At 43.1% G+C, this 18,496-nt stretch overlaps 1 long non-coding RNA gene across 2 annotated transcripts in view; it reads left to right on the top strand.

Annotated features, from left to right (window-relative positions):
* The window catches only part of LOC125109236 (uncharacterized), a 32,208-nt gene that overhangs the window by 2,694 nt on the left and 11,018 nt on the right, over positions 1-18,496 (top strand). For both annotated transcript variants that reach the window (XR_007130158.1, XR_007130159.1), the window contains exon 2: positions 2,662-2,769. This is a non-coding gene — a long non-coding RNA (uncharacterized LOC125109236). The remainder of the gene's footprint in view (positions 1-2,661; positions 2,770-18,496) is intronic.

The following is an 18,496-nucleotide window of genomic DNA, read 5'->3' as shown; positions in this document are numbered from 1 at the left end:
AGCCAAAGGCAGAGGCTTTAACCCACTGAGCCACCCAGGTGCCCCGTGTGTGTGTGTGTTTTAAGATTTTATTTATTTAGGGGCGCCTGAGCAGTAGCCTGCTTCCCCCGCTCTCTCTCTGCCTGCCTCTCTGCCTACTTGTGATCTCTCTCTGTCAAATAAATAAAATCTTTTTTTTAAAAGATTTTATTTATTTATTTGACAGAGAGAGTGTGCACAAGCGGGAGGAGCAGCAGGCAGAGGGAGAGGGAGAAGCAGGCTCCTGGCTGAGCAGGGAGCCCAATAAGTGACTTAATCCCAGCCTGAGCCAAAGGCAGATGCTTAACCAACTGAGCCACCCAGGTGCCCCTCTTTACATGTTTTTGAATTGTTATCAGATGTTTATCAGGTCTATATGCCCATGTTTGCTCAACTCAAGTAGACCTGATGTCAGCTCTGGCTCCTTCCCATCATTAGCTGAGCCCTGAAGGGCAGGAAGCACGTCCAAAGCATGCCATCGAGCGGTGCTGCCATTTCATCACCTGTAATGAAGGACCAACATTTTAAATTTCCAATCCAGGGGCACCGGACTGGCTCAGTTGGTAGAGCGTGCGAGTCTCAATCTCGGGGGTTGTGAGTTCGAGCCCCACCTTGGTTGTAAAGAGTACTTAAAAATCTTTAAAAAGTAAATTAAAATAAATTATAAATAAACAATCCACTGTAGACTGGTACTTTATGTGAAGTACAGTGAAATACTGTAGCAATGCCAGTTTGCTGGGAAACTTCCTCAGATCTTATTCTCAATTTCTGTACTTTATTATCCTGAGCAGGTCATAAAAAGTTTACAGACGGGCACCTGGTACAATCCATATTTTGAGTCAAACTGTCTTGGAGCTCAGCACAACATATGGTAGATGTCCATGTTTAGAGCATTGCCTCGAACTCTTAGAAAACCAAGACAACAACATCACACTGGATTAAAGGCAAAGATGGACATGAACAGACTTTGTTTACTACAAAACATCAAATAACGCCAATTGTTAGAGCAGTGCTGTCCATTGGAACTTCCTGCAGCAATTAAAACGTCTTGTATCTGTCCTGTCTGATAGGTAAACACTAGCCACGTGTGGATTGAATTTTCCATTTTTTTAATTTTAATTTTTTAATAGAATTTATTTCACAGACAGAGATCACAAGTAGGCAGAGAAGCAGGCAGAGAGGAGGAAGCAGGCTGCCCATTGAGCAGTAAGCCCGATGTGGGGATCAATTCCAGGACCCTGAGATCATGACCTGAGCCGAAGGCAGAGGCTTTAACCCACTGAGCCACCCAGGTGCCCCTGAATTTTCCATTTTTATTTTAATTAGGTTAAATAGCCACTTGTGGCTAGTCACAAATACTTTCAATAGTGCAGCTATATCAAGTTATATTTTAAAAACTTAGTCCTCCATCTCCTTTAGAACCTGATATCCTATCAGTGTCCAAGATCTATCTTTTTCTCCTGCCTAAATGTTGGTCCGGTCAGACCTTCCCCCATTCCCCAGTTCAGTGATGACAACGCCGTTCAAGGGACCATGCATACTTGATTTCTCCTTCTCCTTTAATACCTCCTCTCCAACCTCCCATTCTTCATATCCTCTCAGTATTCCCTCCATCTTACAGCTCCCTCTAATGCTCCCCATCTCCGCCATCACCATATCTCACCAGGAGAGCAGCTTCATAACCAGCTTCCTTGGGTCCAGTCTGGTACACCATTTCCCATCCCCACAGCCCCGGTGAAAGTCCTTGAGTGACTTCCATTGTCTTTTGTTTTTGTTTTTGTTTTTTTTTTTGATGCAAAAATAGTTTATTATGATATAGTTTATGTAAAGTTGTCTTTTGTTTTTAATTATTATTATTATTATATTTTTTTTTTTACTATCATTGTTTTTTAGGATAAAGACAAACCTCCTCCTCCTGGGCTATAAGCCCCTCCTCGGTCTGGCCCCATTCCCACTCCTAACCCCTATGTACGTCAAATTCCGTCTTTTTTTCTTTTCTTTTTTTTTTTTTTTCAAATAGAAGTCTATCATGATCAGTGCAATTCCCTGGAGCACCAGACACGGTTTCAACTTCATTTTCATTTGTAGTGAGTGGATAAAGTGGTCTTTGCCACTAGATCACCACCAGCTCCGTGGGGACCAAACTGGGTCTGTTTTTGCTCAACATTTTATTTTACCACCTGGCGGGATGATGTTTGGTATCAGGACAGGTTAGCAAGAGTGGTTGAGCTCACAGCTTGTGGAACTAGCTCTCTAGGTTCAAATCCTGGCTCCACTCCTACTACGAGGTGTGACTTTGGCAAATTACCCTCCCTGTGCATCCGTTTTCTCACCTGTAAAATGGCAATAGAATAACACCTACCTCTTAGAGTTTTAGATTACGTAATTTAAAACCGCTTGGCATACAGGAAGCGCTGGATAATGTCAGTTATTATTAAATGAGTACGTATCTTTATTACATAAACGAGTACAGGTATCCCACACTTTTTGAAAGTTTACGTTACACCACTTCGCTTTTATGAAAGACCTGCATTAGCTACCTGTTTGTGCTAATGGCAGGAAATCAGAAGAGGATGTTTGCTTTGGGGGAAAAAACCAAAAAACGGCAAAACCCAAAAATAGCTCTCAATGTCTGTTTTGCAGAGCGTGGTTACAGAGGCTTCACTGGAGACAGTGGCGCCACCAAGCGCCTTTCCTGAGAACTACACTCAGCATCTCAGCCTCAAACCACCTGAGCTTTGAATTGTGTCTGTGAGTATCCGGACTTTATCTCAATTTATTTTGTGAATCCGTTGCCACGGTGTGTGGTAAGGTATCAGAAGAACCTAAAAGGTTGTTTCTGGAGGGTCTGGAACACTCAGAAATGTTTCCACATACATGAACAGTAATCACTCCTTCATATGAAGACTTTTCCGCTTACGTGGGAATGCTCTACTTTGGAACCTGTATGTGGACTCTGCCTCCCTACGAGGATCCACCAGTCCGGGGCACGTGGGTGAGACTGGAGGGCTGGGGGAGGTGGAAGGGGCTGCTCCTTGCTTGCTGAGCAGTGCTGCGAGCGTCACTCCGGCAGCAGTTCTTTCTGGAAATGACCGTTCACTCCAGTTTCCTCCTGGCTCTGGTTTGCAGGTTTTTTTTTTTTTTTAAGATTTTATTTTTTTATTTATTTATTTGACAGAGAGAGATCACAAGTAGGCAGAGAGGCAGGCAGAGAGAGAGGAAGGGAAGCAGGCTTCCCGCTGAGCAGCGAGCCCGACGCGGGACTCGATCCCAGGACTCTGGGATCATGACCCGAGCCGAAGGCAGCGGCTTAACCCACTGAGCCACCCAGGCGCCCCTGGTTTGCAGGTTTTGATCGTTCTTTTTTAACACTCACAGACCAGCTTCCCTATGCCTGCTCAGAACTCAAGCGAGGGGGCGCGTGCATGGCTCAGTGGATTAAGCCTCTGCCTTCAGTCATGATCCCAGGGTCCTGGGATCCAGCCCTGCATCGGGCTCTCTGCTCAGCGGGGAGCCTGCTTCCCCCTCTCTCTCTGCCTGCCTCTCTGCCTACTTGTGATCTCTCTCTCTGTCAAATAAATAAATAAAATCTTTAAAAAAAAAACAACAAAAAAACAGAACACAAGCGACAGCTGAGTGGTGCTGCCCCCTCCACCACAGTTGGAATCCCAGCCCCATGAGAACTTCCTCTGGGTTTAGAGACACCGGCGGGTTAGTGCCTCTTTGCTGCCTGGCCCCCTTCTCTAAACTCCTTAGTTTTGGTGTTTCCAGCCTCTTCCACGTGTCCCCCCAACTCATGGCTGCTCCCTGAAATTACTGCTCAGTGTCCCTTCTTGCCTTTTCTGTCGGTAACATCTGGTATGTTTACTTTTTATGTAGGTTCACAAAATCTCTGATTTCTTCCCTTCAAGAGGTAGAGCTGAATGCCCTGCTTGAGTGTTGGCTGTACTTAGTGACCTGCTTCTAAACAACAGAATGTGGGAACAATGTTGGAGTTTGTAAAAAAAACTTAGTGGCTATACTTAGTGCTTTCTTGAATCACATGCTCTGGGAGAAGTTAGCTGCTGTGTGTTGAGGACGCTCTAGCAGCCTGTGCAAAGGCCCATGTAATGAGGAAGGAGGCCTCCTGGCAACAGCCAGTAAGAAACTGAGACCCCTGTCATGTGAGGAAGATACCTTTTTTTTTAAGACTATTTATTTATTTATTTGACAGAGAGCAAGAGCGCACAAGCAGGCAGAGTGGCAGGCAGAGGGAGAGGGAGAAGCAGGCTCCCTGCTAACCAGGGAGCCTGATGCAAGGACCCTGGGATCATGATCTGAGCTGAAGGCAGACACTTAACCGACTGAGCCACCCAGGCACCCTGAGGAAAATACCTTGAAAGTAGATCATTCAGCCCCAATTAAGCTTTCAGATGATTGTAGACTCTGCTGACCTTGTGACTGCAACTTCATGGGAGACCCTGAACCACACCACTTCTGAAATCCTCGCCCCTCCAAACTGCAAGGTTCTAGATGCTTAGTTTTAAGCCACAGAGTTTTGGGGGGTTATTTGTTACTTAGAAATAAGTAGCTAATTCACCTGGTTTACAGTTCTTTTTTTTTTAATTTGAGCTATAATTGACATACGACATTATATTAGTTTCATGTACAACGTAATGATTTTATATTTGTATACATTGTGAAATGATCACCACCCAAAGTCTAGTTAACATCCATCACTACACATAGTTATAAATTGTTTTTCTTGTGAGAACCTTTAAAGTTTATTTTCCTAGGAGCTTTCAAATATACAAATACAATATTATTTACTCTAAAAGCCATGCTGTACATTACATCTCCATGATTTAGTTATTTTATAACTTGACCCTTTCATCCCTCCCCTCCCCCCCCACCTCTAGCAACCACCCATTCGTTCACTGTATCTATGAGTTTGATTTTTTGGAGGGGAGGGTTTGGTTCAGTTTTGTTTTGTTTTTGTTTCTGGGGGGGGGGGTTTGTTGTTTTTTAAAGATTTTATTTATTTATTTGATAGAGAGAGACAGTGAGAGGGGAAACAGGAGCAGATGGAGTGGGAGAGGAAGAAGCAGACTCCCCACTGAGCAGGGAGCTGGATGCGGGGCTCGATCCCAGAACCCTGGGATCACTACCTGAGCTGAAGGCAGATGCTTAACGACTAAGCCACCCAGGCAGCCTGGGTTTTGTTTTTTTTCCCCAGATTTCACAAAGAAGTGAGATCACACAGTATTTCTTTCTCTGACATTTCACTTAGCATAATACCCCCAAGGTCCATCCACGTTGTTGGAAAGGGTGAGGTTTCCTTTTTTATGGCTGAATAATAGTCCACTGTCTATATATATACACATTTTTTTTATCCATTTATACACCAGTGGACATTTAGGTTGCTTCCAGGTCTTGGCTATTGTTAACAATGCTGCTATGATCAGTAGGTTAAAGCCTCTGCCTTTGGCTCAGGTCATGATCTCAGGGTCCTGGAATGGAGCCCTCCATTGGGCTGTCTGCTCAGCGGGGAGTCTGCTTCTCTCTCTCTCTCTCTGCCTGCCTCTCTGACTACCTGAAATCTCTTTCTGTCTCTCTGTCAAATAAATAAATAAAACCTGAAAAAATTGAAAAAATAAAAAAATAAATAAAAACAATGCTGCTATGAATATAAACAGATACCTCTTCAAGTTAGTATTTTTGCTTCCTTTGGATAAATACCCAGAAGTAGGTTTGCTGGATTATACACGGTAGTTCTACTTTTAATTCTTTGAGAAACATCCATACTGTTTTCCATAGTGGCTATACCAATTTACATTCCCACCAACAGTGCACAGGGTTCCTTTTTCTCCATATCCTCCCCAGCTCTCATTCTTTTCTTTTTGATCAAAGCCATTCCAGCAGGTGTGAGGTGATGCCTCATTGTGGTTTTTATTTGCATTTCCCTGATGATTAATGATGTGGACCACCTTTTCACGCACCTGTTGTCCATCTGTATGTCTTCTTTGGAAAAATGTCTCTTCCGATCCTCTGCCCATTTTTAAATCAGATTGTGTGTGGGGGTTTTTTACTATTGAGTTGTATGAATCCTTTATGTATTGTGGATATTAACCGCTTATCGGACATATAATTTGCAAATATATTTTCCCATTCAGTAGGTTGCTTCTTCATTTTTCCCTTGTTGGGCAGAAACTTTTTAAATCGCTGTGGTCCCCCTGCTTATCTTTACCTTTTTGCCTTTGCTTTTAGTGTCAGATCCAAAAAATCATCCCAAGACCAGGGTCAAGGAGCTTACTGCCTGGGTTTCCTTTGAGGAGTTTTATGGTTTCAGATCTTAAACATTCAAGTCTTTAATTCATTATGAGTTAACTTTTGTGTATGGCATGAGATAGTGGTCCGGTTTCATTCTTTTCCGTGTGGTTGTTCCAACGTTGTTTATTGAAGAGGCTGTTAATTCCCTATTGCATAGCCCTCGCTCCTTTGTCATACATTAATTGGTCATATATGCATTTCTTTCTTCCTAGGTTCTCTACTCTGTTCCATTGGTCTAGGTGTCTGTGTTTTTTTTTTTTTTTAAGATTTTATTTATTTATTTGACAGACAGAGATCACAAGTAGGCAGAGAGCCAGACAGAGAAAGAGAGGGGAAGCAGGCTCCCTGCTGAGCAGAGAGCCCGATGTGGGGCTCGATCCCAGGACCCTGGGATCATGACCTGAGCCGAAGGCAAGGGTTAACCCACTGAGCCACCCAGGCGCCCCTAGGTGTCTGTTTTTATGTGACACCATACTTTGTAAGATAGTTTAAAATCAGGATGTATGATGCTTCCAGCTTTGTTCTTTCTCAAGAAATACTCTGGCTATTTGGTGTCTCTAATAATTCTTTTTTTTTAAAGATTTTTTTTTAATTTATTAATTTGACAGACAGAGATCACAAGTAGGCAGAGAGGCAGGCAGCAAGAGAGAGGGGGGGAAGCAGGCTCCCTGCTGAGCAGAGAGCCCTACGCGGGGCTCTATCCCAGGACCCTGGGATCATGACCCGAGCCAAAGGCAGAGGTTTAACCCACTGAGCCACCCAGGCGCTCCTCTAATAATTCTTTACATTAAATTTGCTGTTAAAACAATGCACAGTGGGGCACCTGGATGGCTCAATCAGTTAAGCATCTGACTCAATTTCAGCTCAGGTCTTAGTCTGGGGTCATGAGTTCAAGCCCCTACTTAAAAAGAGAAAGAAAGAAAAAGAGAAGGAAGGAAAGAAGGAACAAAGGAAGGAAAAGGAGAGGAGAAAAGAGGAAAGAAAAGAAAGAAGGTTATAAAGCATATATGGTAAGATGGAATCTTACAGGTGAGTTATTAAGAAAATAATCAGATTTATGCTTTTTGCTCCTGTGGACTCGCCAACTAAAAGAGGCGGAAACTAAACTTCAGGCCCATCAAGGGGGATGAACCCGAAGAGACTCAGAGGCAGAAGCAATCGAGGTTTGGTTCATCAAGTTTACGAGAAGAATGTAGCCTGATGTCTCTGTAGGGATGTAGATTCTCTAACGGGGGAAGAGGATGGAGGCCATGTAAGTTGAAGATGGACAACTGACTCAATCCCAGAGTTCTTTGTTGGTCAGTGTGATGGTGAATTTTACGTGGGTGTGACTGGGCCACAAGATGCCCAGATATTTGGTCAAACGTTATCTTGGGTGTTTCTCTGAGGGGGGTTTTGGCTGTGATTAACGTTCAGGAGCACGTGGCTGGCTCAGCTAGTGCAGTGTGTGACGCTTGATCTTGGGGTTGTGAGTTCAAGCCCCACATTGGGTGCAGAGATTACTAAAAATAAGATCTTTAAAAAAGAGAGAGGGGGGCGCCTGGGTAGCTCAGTGGGTTAAAGCCTCTGCCTTCAGCTCAGGTCATGATCCCAGGATTCTGGGATCGAGCCCCACATCGGGGCTGTCTGCTTAGCGGGGAGCCTGCTTCCCTTCCTCTCTGCCCACCTCTCTGCCTATTTGTGATCTCTCTCTGTCAAATAAATAAATAAAATCTTTTAAAAAAATTAAAAATTTAAAAAAAGAGAGAGAAAGATGAGACATCTGGGTGCTCAGTGGGTTTAAGCCTCTGCCTTTGGCTCAGGTCATTATCCCAGCATCCTGGGCTACCTGCTCAGTGGGGAGGCTGCTACTCCCTCTCCCTCTGCCCCTTCCCCTCCCCCAGCTCATGCTCTCTTACTCTTTCTCTCTCAAATAAATAAATAAAATCTTTAAAAAACGAGAGATTATAATTTTTTTTTTTAAGATTTTATTTATATATTTCAGGGAGAGAGAGAGAGCATGTGCCATCATGAGCAGGGGAAGGGAGAGAGAGAGAAGGAGACTCCACACTGAGCAGGGAGCCCAATGTAGAGTTCAGTGCCAGGACCTCTTTCACTTCTGTCACATCAAGAGCAGCAGGTCTCTTGATAGGGTCAGTGCATGGACAGTCTTGGAGCAAAGGAAGTGGTTGCTAAGAGAAGAACCATCTAACTCAGAGGGGACATGGTCTTGTACTCGGTCTCTGAGCAGATCAGCAGTGATCACTGAGTAGAAGCTAAAGGCCCTTTCCCAATTTTCTTGTATTATGGGAAGCTGGGTTGTTGTTATTATTTTGTTTTGTTTGCATGATTCCAAGAGATGGGAAAGAGCACCCCCCAAAAAGGTTGACATTAGATTTACTGCCAAACTTGGTGAATGTAGACTGAATCAAAGGAATTCGAAGTTCATTTCGTGTTTGATAAAAGAGCAGATAGAGGGACCAGATAGATTCCTTTCATCCTTTGGTTCCAGGCATCACCATTCCTTGCTTCTACTACAGTGGTCAGAATGGCTGCTGAAGCTCTAGCCATCAGGCCTTGTTCCAGCAAGCATGAAGAACTCATATTCCCCCCTTAATCCCACTCCAGGAGGTCGTATAGATAATTTTGCTTCCCTCTCATTGGCCGGCACTTGGTCTGCGGGTACTCCTACCTGCAGAGAGGCTGCCAAATGTAGATTTTATTCGGAACAGCCATATGCCCAACTAAAAATGTTGCGTTTTACTGCTAAGTAAAAAGTGGATGATGGCTTCTGAGGGCAAAGGAAATTTCTGTCGCAGTCAAGAGGCGCATACACAAAAATGCTAGCCACAGTTACATCTGGAAGGTGAAAATACAGATGATTTTCAGCTACTTCTTTATAGTTTTCCCTAATACTTGATTTAAAAAAAATAAACTAACCATATATTTATAATCAGAGGGAAAATAAGCATTGCCACTCTTCCCAGTCTGAAGGGGAAAACACAGTATGAGATAAAATAAATGGTAAAATGATGTACCAAAGCTAAGGCAATTTTTTTTTTTTTTTTTTGACAGATCACAAGTGGGCAGAGAGGCAGGCAGAGAGAGACAGGAGGAGGGGGCAGGCTCTCTGCTCAGCAGGGAGCCCGATGTGGGACTCGATCCCAGGACCCTGAGATCATGACCTGAGCCGAAGGCAGAGGCTTTAACCACTGAGCCACCCAGGAGCCCCCAGGGCTAATGCAATTTTTAAAGAAATACCTCTGCTCTCAGGAGGGCTTAGGCAACATTCCCAGAGAAATAAAACTTCCCGGGAAATGCAGCTCCTTTTAGCAACCCAATCGCGGATCTCTCCACCTACAGATAAGAGCTTGTCCTCTCCAGAATGCCACAGGGATCTGTTTGGACTTGTCAGGACGCAAGGCGTGTTTGGCATTGACTTACACAGGCTTGCCTCAGTCCTGGTATCACCTGACTACATTCCAGGGGTGCCGCCATCTCCGTGCACCGTGAATGCTGCCGCACGGGCTGCAGCTCCGTCAAATATTCATCAGATGGTGTCAAATCCAGGCTGTCTTCACATCTTAATTCCCCTAAACAATTTGCAGTTGATAAGATTGGAGTAGATACAGAAGCCCTGAAAAACTTGCCTAAAAATGAGCAAGTTCTGTGAGATCCTTGGCGATCAAAGATGTCTCAGAGATGTCGAGAGCTTTGGAGATTTGCTGCACTTGCATAAAATCCTTCTTTTTTTTTTTTTTTTTTTTAAGATTTTATTTGTTTATTTGACAGAGAGAGAGTGAGATCGCAAGTAGGCAGAGAGAGAGAAGGGGAAGCAGGCTCCCCACTGAGCAGAGAGCCCAATGCAGGGCTCGATCCCAGGACTCTGGGATCATGACCTGAGCCAAAGGCAGAGCCTTTAACCCACTGAGCCACTCAGGTGCCCCAATACCCCAATTTTTTAAACCACTTTATTCATGTATAATTTACATACCACGTTTTTCACTCATATAAAACAGTATCACCATGATCAATTTTAGAACATTTTCATCAAATGAAATCCCAAGAGAAACGCCATACTCGTTAGCTGTCATCCCCAATATTCACACACACACTCCAGCCCTAGGCAACCACTAATCTACTATTTGTCTCTGGATTTGCTTACTCTGGACAATTCACATAAATGGAATTTTACAATATGTGACTAGTTACTTTCTCGTAGCATGTTATAACATGAGGTTCTCCATTCTTTTATATATGGCTAAGTAATATTCCATTGTACGGATTTGCCCCATTTGTTCATTCATCAGCTGATGGGCATTTGGATTGTTTCTTTTTTTCTTTCCTTTTTTTTTGGCTATTAAGAATAATATTGCTATAAACATACATGAATAAATTTTCAGGTGGACATATTTCAATTTTCTTGGGTACTACGAGTGGAACTGTTAGGTCATATGTTAACTGTATGTTTATATTTTTGAGGAACTGCCCAACTCATCAAAACAACATTAGGATCATCAGACTGGGAAGTCGGCTTATTGTAATTACTCTCTGTAGCAGTGAGAAAAGGATACAGCAACAGGGAATAGCTTCTCAGATCGTTTGCCCAGAAATGATGCATATCACTATGTCACTTCTGCTCATCTTTTATTGGTCAAGTTAAGTCAGACAGCCACACCCAGTGTCAAGGGGGCAGGAAAGCACAGTCTTACCTAACATGCAGAAAGGGGAAATAACTAGAAGCTTTTACAGAAAGGTGCTAATAGCCGGTGCAGAGAGTGTTGGGTAGAAAAGCCCCTATGAGGGGATGATGTTTACTTGGAGACTTGGGAGATCAGAAAAAGTCTGTTTGAGATGATGTTGAGGGAAGAGGGATACTCAACATCACTAATCATTAAGGAAATGTAAATAAAACCAGGAGGAACTATCACTTCACACCCACCAAGATAACTCTGCGGTCGCCCCTTGAATAACACAGGTTTGAACTGCATGAGTCCACGGACAGTGGGTTTCTTCTTCTTCTTCTTCTTTTTTTTTTTAAATTTTAAAGATTATTTACTTGAAGTAGAGAGAGAGGATGTGAGGAAGAGAGAGAAAGAGAGCATGAGCGGGAGTTAGAGGGACAGGGAGAAGCAGACTCCCCGCTGAGCAGAGAGACAGAGGAGGAACTTGATCCCAGGAATCTGGGTTCATGACCTGAGCCGAAGGCAGACGCTTAGCCAACTGAGCCACCCAGGTGTCCCATATGGATTTTTTCCCCACAAATACAGTAGAGAGAGTGCCATAAATGTATTTTCTCTTTCTTCCTTCCTTCCTTCATCTTCTTTCTTTTTCCCTCCTTCCCTCCCACCCTTCCTTCCTCTCTCTTTCTTTCCTTTCCTTTTCTTTTTCTCTTTCTTTCTTTCTTTTCCTCTCTCCCTCCCTTCCTTCCTACCTTCCTTAGCTCATTGCCCAACATAGGGGTTGAATTCATGACCTTGCTATCAAGAGTCACATACTTTACTGACTGAGCCAGCCAGGCACCCCTATTTTCTCTTTCTTATGATTTTCTTTCTTCCTTTCTTTCTTTCTTTCTTTCTTTTTTTTTTTTTTTAAGATTTTATTTATTTATCTGACAGACAGAGATCACAAGTAGGCAGAGAGGCAGGCAGAGAGAGAGAGGAGGGGAAGCAGGCTCCCTGCTGAGCAGAGAGCCCAATGTGGGGCTCGATCCCAGGACCCTGGGATCATGACCTGAGCCAAAGGCAGAGGCTTTAACCCACTGAGCCACCCAGGTGCCCCTCTTATGATTTTCTTAATAACATTTTCTCTAGCTTACTGTATTATGAGAATGCTGTATATAATACATATAAACTACAGAATATGTGTTAATTGACTATGTTATCGGTCAGGCTTCCAGTCAATAGTAGGCTTTAAGTAGTTAAGTTCTGGGGGAATCAGGAACTAGATGCAGGTTTTCAGCTGCATAGGGGGTCAGTGCCTCTAACTCTTCAGTCGTTCAAGGGTCAACTCTAATGAAAAAAAAAGAAGGATACAGACAATAACAACTTTTGGCAAGAGTGTGGAGAAATTGAAACCTTCATATGCTGTTGGTGGGAATGTAAAATGGCACAACCACTTTGGAAACAGTTTGGCAGTTCCTCAGGAAAGTTAAAAACGTAGAATTATCAGGGGCACCTGGTTGTCTCAGATTGTTAAGTGTCTGTCTTCGGCTCAGATCATGATCCCAGGGTCCTGGGATCCAGCCCCGTATCAAGACCCTCATCGGGCTCCCTGCTCAGTGGGGAGTCTGCTTATCCCTCTCCCTCAGTCCCACCCATCCCGTACCCCGCCACCCTGCTCATGCTTGCTCATTCTCTCTCACTTTGTCTTTCTCAAATAAGTAAATAAAATCTTTTTTTTTTTTTTTTTTTTTAAACATTGTTGGGCGCCTGGGTGGCTCAGTGGGTTAAGCCTCTGCCTTCAGCTCAGGTCATGATCTCAGGGTCCTGGGATCGAGTCCCGCATCAGGCTCTCTGCTTGGCAGGGAGCCTGCTTCTTCTTCTCTCTCTCTGCCTGCCTCTCTGCCTACTTGTGATCTCTGTCAAAGAAATAAATCTTAAAAAAAAAAAAAAACATTGTTATCAGATAACCCAACAATTCCACTTCTAGGTATATGCCCAAGAGAATTAAAAACATATATCGACACAAAAACTTACACATGAATGTTCATAGCACCCTCATTCATGACAGCCCAAAATAGAAACAACCCAAATGTTTATCACCTGGTAAATGAATAAACAAAATGTGAGATAGAGATATCTCTCTCTCTCTCTCTCTCTCTATATATATATATATATATAACTGAAAATCTGATGGGGAATTGGATATTTACCTAGTTTCAAAGTACCTTTTTACAAAATACCTAATAAGTAAAAGGAAAAAAGAGTATGCAGATGGGGAGACTGGCAGATGCTACCTCAATCAGATGACCCCAGTGAACACCATTAGGAATGGGACACATCACAGTCATGTGCCACCTGATTGGATGGAAGAAGAACACACGCATCACCTGAAGAAATCGTGAGGAAACTTTGGTTAAACCTAGACGGAAGGAAGCACATGTCACAAAATAATTGGCCCGCAACCTTCAAAAAAACGTCAAGGACAAGAAAGTTGAGGCAAGACTGAGGAATTGTTCCAGCGTGAGAGAGACTAAAGAGACAGAGTGATCTAAATGCAAAGATCTTTTTTTTTCCCAAGTAGGCTCCACGTGGGGCTCAAACTCACGACCCTGAGATCAAGAGTCACACGCTCCCCTGACTGAGCCAGTCAGGCGCCCCTACATGCAAAGATCCTTTCACCGCAGAGGACGTTATTGGACAAGTTGGCGAAACTTGACATGTTGTCTGAGGATAGCATTCTATCATATTAATATTCTTTTTTTTTAAGATTTTATTTATTTATTTGACAGACAGAGATTACAAGTCATCAGAGAGGCAGGCAGAGAGAGAGAGGAGGAAGCAGGCTCTCCGCTGAGCAGAGCCCGATGTGAGGCTCGATCCCAGGATCCTGGGATCTTGACCTGAGCTGAAGGCAGAGGCTTTAACCCACTGAGCCACCCAGGCGCCCCTCACTTTAATATTCTTATTTGGATGGTTGTATTATGAAGAAATGCCTTGTTGTAGGAAATACGTACTGAAGTATTTGTAGATGATGAAGTAACAAGTTGTACTTATTCTCAAATGGTTCAGGACAAAAAATAATAATAATAATCTGTCCAAACCATGTAAGTCTGAGATTGTTTTAAAAAATTCATATTCCAGGGCGCCTCGCTGGCTCAGTCGTTAAGCATCTGCCTTCAGCTCAGGTCATGATCTCAGGGTCCTGGGATCAAATTCCATATCAAGCTCCCTGCTCAGCAGGGAGCCTCCTTCTCCCTCTCCCTCTCCCACTCCCCCTGCTTGTGTTCCCTCTCACTGTCTCTCTGTCAAATAAATAAATAAAATCTTCTGAAAAAAAATTCATATTCCAAGGGTGCCCAGCTCAGTCGGTAGAGTGTGTGACTCTTGATCTCAGAATTTTGAGTTCAAGCCCCACGATGGATGTAGAAATTACTTAAAAATAAAATCTTTTTTTTTAAAGATTTTATTATATTTTTCTAAAAGATGTTATTTATTTATTTGAGAGAGACAGAGTGAGAGAGCATGAGAGGGGAGGTCAGAGGGAGAAGCAGACTCCCCGTGGAGCTGGGAGCCCGATGTGGGACTCGATCCTGGAACTCCGGGATCATGGTCTGAGTCAAAAGCAGTTGCTTAACCAACTGAGCAACCCGGTGCCCTTTTTTAAAGATTTTATTAGTTTAACAGAGAGAGACACAGTGAAAGAGGGAACGCGAGTGGGGGTGGTGGGAGAGGGAGAAGCAGGCCTCCTGCCAAGCAGGGAGCCCGATGTGGGGCTCAATCCCAGGACCCCGGGATTATGACCTGAGCTGAAGGCAAACACTCAAAGACTGAGCCACCCAGGTGCCCCTTAAAAATAAAATCTTAAAAAAAAAAATTCATATACCAATTTCCAGTGAGGTTTCATACTTTCTCAATTAGCCATACTTTCTTCACCTCACAATCTCCCTTACATTTATTTAATATGAATGGTATATACCACTTATTTGACACAAAAAAAATCCTTTATGCACATGTGACAACATGCATAAAAAACCTTGTCATGGTTTGTATGACTTAGAGCTCAGAAACCAGTACTGCTTAACTCAGGAAAAAGTATTGACTAGAAGGACATGAGATATGTGGCTTGTTCTATTGGAAACAGCTCCTTCACTTAATAAATGTGTGTTCAGGGACGCCTGGGTGGCTCAGTTGGTTAAGCAGCTGCCTTCGGCTCAGGTCATGATCCCAGCGTCCTGGGATCGAGTCCCACATCGGGCTCCTTGCTTGGCGGGGAGCCTGCTTCTCCCTCTGCCTCTGCCTGCCATTCTGTCCGCCTGTGCTTGCTCTCTCTCCCTCTCTCTCTGACAAATAAATAAAATCTTTAAAAAAATAAAAATAAATGTGTTCATCTTGTGCAACCGGCTCAACCACTCTGTGCCTCAGTTTATGCATCCATAAAATGGAGGAAATTATAGTACCTACTGCATAAAATTGTTGTGGGGATTAAATTAATTAAAACATATAAAACACTTGCAACACATTGTAAGTGCTTCGCAAACGTTATTTATTATCATTAACTTACTTGTCCAAAGAAACCGATGAGTGGCCAGTGCAGGATTTGAATCCAAGTCCGTTTGAAACCAAAACCTGAGCTCCTGCCATGACAACCCTTTTTCACAGTGTTAACTCAGCGCGAGTCTCCCCCTTTTCTCCTAAATGCTGGTGAAACCCAAGGGATGTTCCTTCTCCCATCCCACTAGCAATTACTTCCTTTCGCATCCTCCTGGGGTTTATAAACAAAAACTTGTCAAGCCGGCTGGTCCCTCTGAGAAGCAATTTCGGCTCACACCCTGCAAAAGCTTTTGCCTCACTGGTAGACTTTGTTTGCTTTGGGGAATGCTGTTCCTTTAAGTATAGAGGACATTTAATCTAAGTAATAGTGTCCATGGTCTTTGATCTAGGCATGCAGCAGCTGCAGCTGGGAGGTGACAAGCTTGCCTCATGCAATCTGTCTGCCTTGTTTCTAAGCATTACCCTTCCTTCTCATGTTTGATATGAAAATATTAGGTCCATATCTGAAAGAGTAATGCAGTTCCCTGAAAGGTGTTGCATTAATCATTTTTAAAAATTTTCTATGTTTTATAATGTTTTGACATCTTAAAAAGCTTGTCAGGGGAGAGCCTGCTCCTCCCAGGGCTGTTCTGTTCTTAGAGACAGACAGCAGAGGGCTCAGCTGGGAGCACATCTTTCATATACAAGCCAACCAATTCCTAGTTTATAGTTCCAATAGTCCTCTAACTGGAACTCACCAAGCCAGTGCTTCCCCTGCCCAAAATCATCCCAGAGCCAGGCACCAGGGGACTAGAGAGCACCCCTATAGCCCAGAGCCCATTGACATTATTCAGACTAGCTAGTCCTAAATCCGGGCATTCCCCTCTCCTCTCTTCTGCCACCAGGTGACATCAATACTTGGTGCTTCCTCTATGGCTTTGTATGGCATGGTTATCCCCCCGTAAGACCTGTGAGTACAATAAAGTCTCTTGAAGAAGAGCCTCATCCTCATTTCTTCCTGTGGGTACACCAACTTTACCATACTATCTCCAAGGGGCGCCTGGGTGGCTCAGTGGGTTGGGCCGCTGCCTTCGGCTCAGGTCATGATCTCAGAGTCCTGGGATCGAGCCCCGCATCGGGCTCTCTGCTCAGCAGGGAGCCTGCTTCCTCCTCTCTCTCTGCCTGCCTCTCTGCCTGCTTGTGATCTCTGTCTGTCAAATAAATAAATAAAATCTTAAAAAAAAAAAAACCATACTATCTCCAACACTTACACTCTCGGAACAAGTATTATAAAATGATTGTTTTTCATAAAAAATACACTTGATTTATATTTATTGGTAAAACACTATTAATGCATGTTAATTATACCTAAATAAAAACATATCATGCAGAACCCTGTTAGACTCTGGCGAAAATTTAAAACGAAATATAACACGTATATCATACCATTTCAGTTAAACCATCACTTCCCTTTTCAAGCTTGCCTTCTAATTTTGTTCCATATACCTTCCGCTTTGTAAGATTAACAAGAAAATATTAATGATCTACACTAATTACAGGGCTCAGGTTTGTAAAACACTTCCTTCTGTGTCATTTTGAGACCTTACGAAGGAAAGAAGTGATCAGAGAAACAGGATGGAAACTAGAAGAGAGTAGTGTCCAGATGCCCAGGAAGGAAAATATTTCTAGAAGGAAGTGATGGGCCATGTCAAATGCTAGTGAAAGATCCAGCAACAAGAGATCTGAACATGCTTATTGGATTTAGCAACATGTTTTAATAAAGTATTGGCAAACCTTTCAATAAGTTTGGCTATGAGAAGGAAAGGAAAATACAGTGCTGGAGCTGGAGACACAATGAGACTAAGAGATTTGTTTGTTTTGTTTTTGTTTTTTTTTTAGATAAGAAAAACTTACAAATATTTAATTTCTATTTATTGTTTATTTTATTTATTTTTAAAGATTTTATTTATTTTTGTGAGAAAGAGAGCATGAGTGGTGGGGGTGGCAGGGCAGAGAGAGAAGCAGACTTCCTGCCAAGCAGGGAGCCCAAGGCAGGGAGCCTGGTGCAGGACTCGATTCCAGCATGGTAGGATCATGACCTAAGCCAAAGGCAGACATTTTAACCAACTGATCCACATAGGCACCCTGACTTAGGAATGTTTAAATAAAGATTGGGGGCATCTAGTCGAGAGCTAATACCTAAATATCCAGAAGAAAAAATGAATCATTGGTAGAATAAGGTTTATATGAAGGAGAGGAGGAGATAAGGATTGGTTTCAATAGGAGAGACACCAACCACTCCTATGGCAACAGGAAGAAGATTGGTTCAGATATAGGTGGGTTATTGTTTCTGTTTTGGGAAGATGGCCTGAGTTTTTCAATATAGACACTGACAAAGCAGATAGCTGGAATTTTTTTTTTTTAAGATTTTATTTATTCACTTGACAGAGATCACAAGTAGGCAGAGAGGCAGGCGGAGAGAGAGAGGAAAGGAAGCAGGCTCCCTGCTGAGCAGAGAGCCCAATGCGGGGCTGGATCCCAGGATCCTGGGATCATGACCTGAGCCGAAGGCAGAGGCCTCAACCCAATGAGCCACCCACGTGCCCCTGATAGCTGGGATTTTGATCGATAAGTACAATCAAAATGCAAATGGTCATCAGAGTTTATGGTATTGGAAAGAGTGTTCTTGAAATGATGGACTATAATGTTTGCTGAGTATAGAAAGGTATGAAAGATGGAGACAACTGATGGAAGGGGAGAAACTAGATGAGTAAATAGGCTGGAGTCCTGATGAGCTAGAAGAATAGTCTTAGTGAGTCATGAAATATGGAGGTTGGAAGGGTTGTGACCAGAATATAGAATTATATTTTGGATATATTTATTTTTGATGTCGAGACCTAGTATATGGTCATAAGGAGGCATGACTGGAATAGGATAGAAGAGAAGATCGCTAGAAATGAGAAGGTCCTACAGCTGAATGATCAGGATCCTGGATT

The sequence above is a fragment of the Lutra lutra genome, chromosome 9, assembly GCF_902655055.1.
Source record: "Lutra lutra chromosome 9, mLutLut1.2, whole genome shotgun sequence".
NCBI classification, from domain to species: domain Eukaryota; kingdom Metazoa; phylum Chordata; class Mammalia; order Carnivora; family Mustelidae; genus Lutra; species Lutra lutra.
This window is presented reverse-complemented; position numbering and strand designations above follow the sequence as displayed.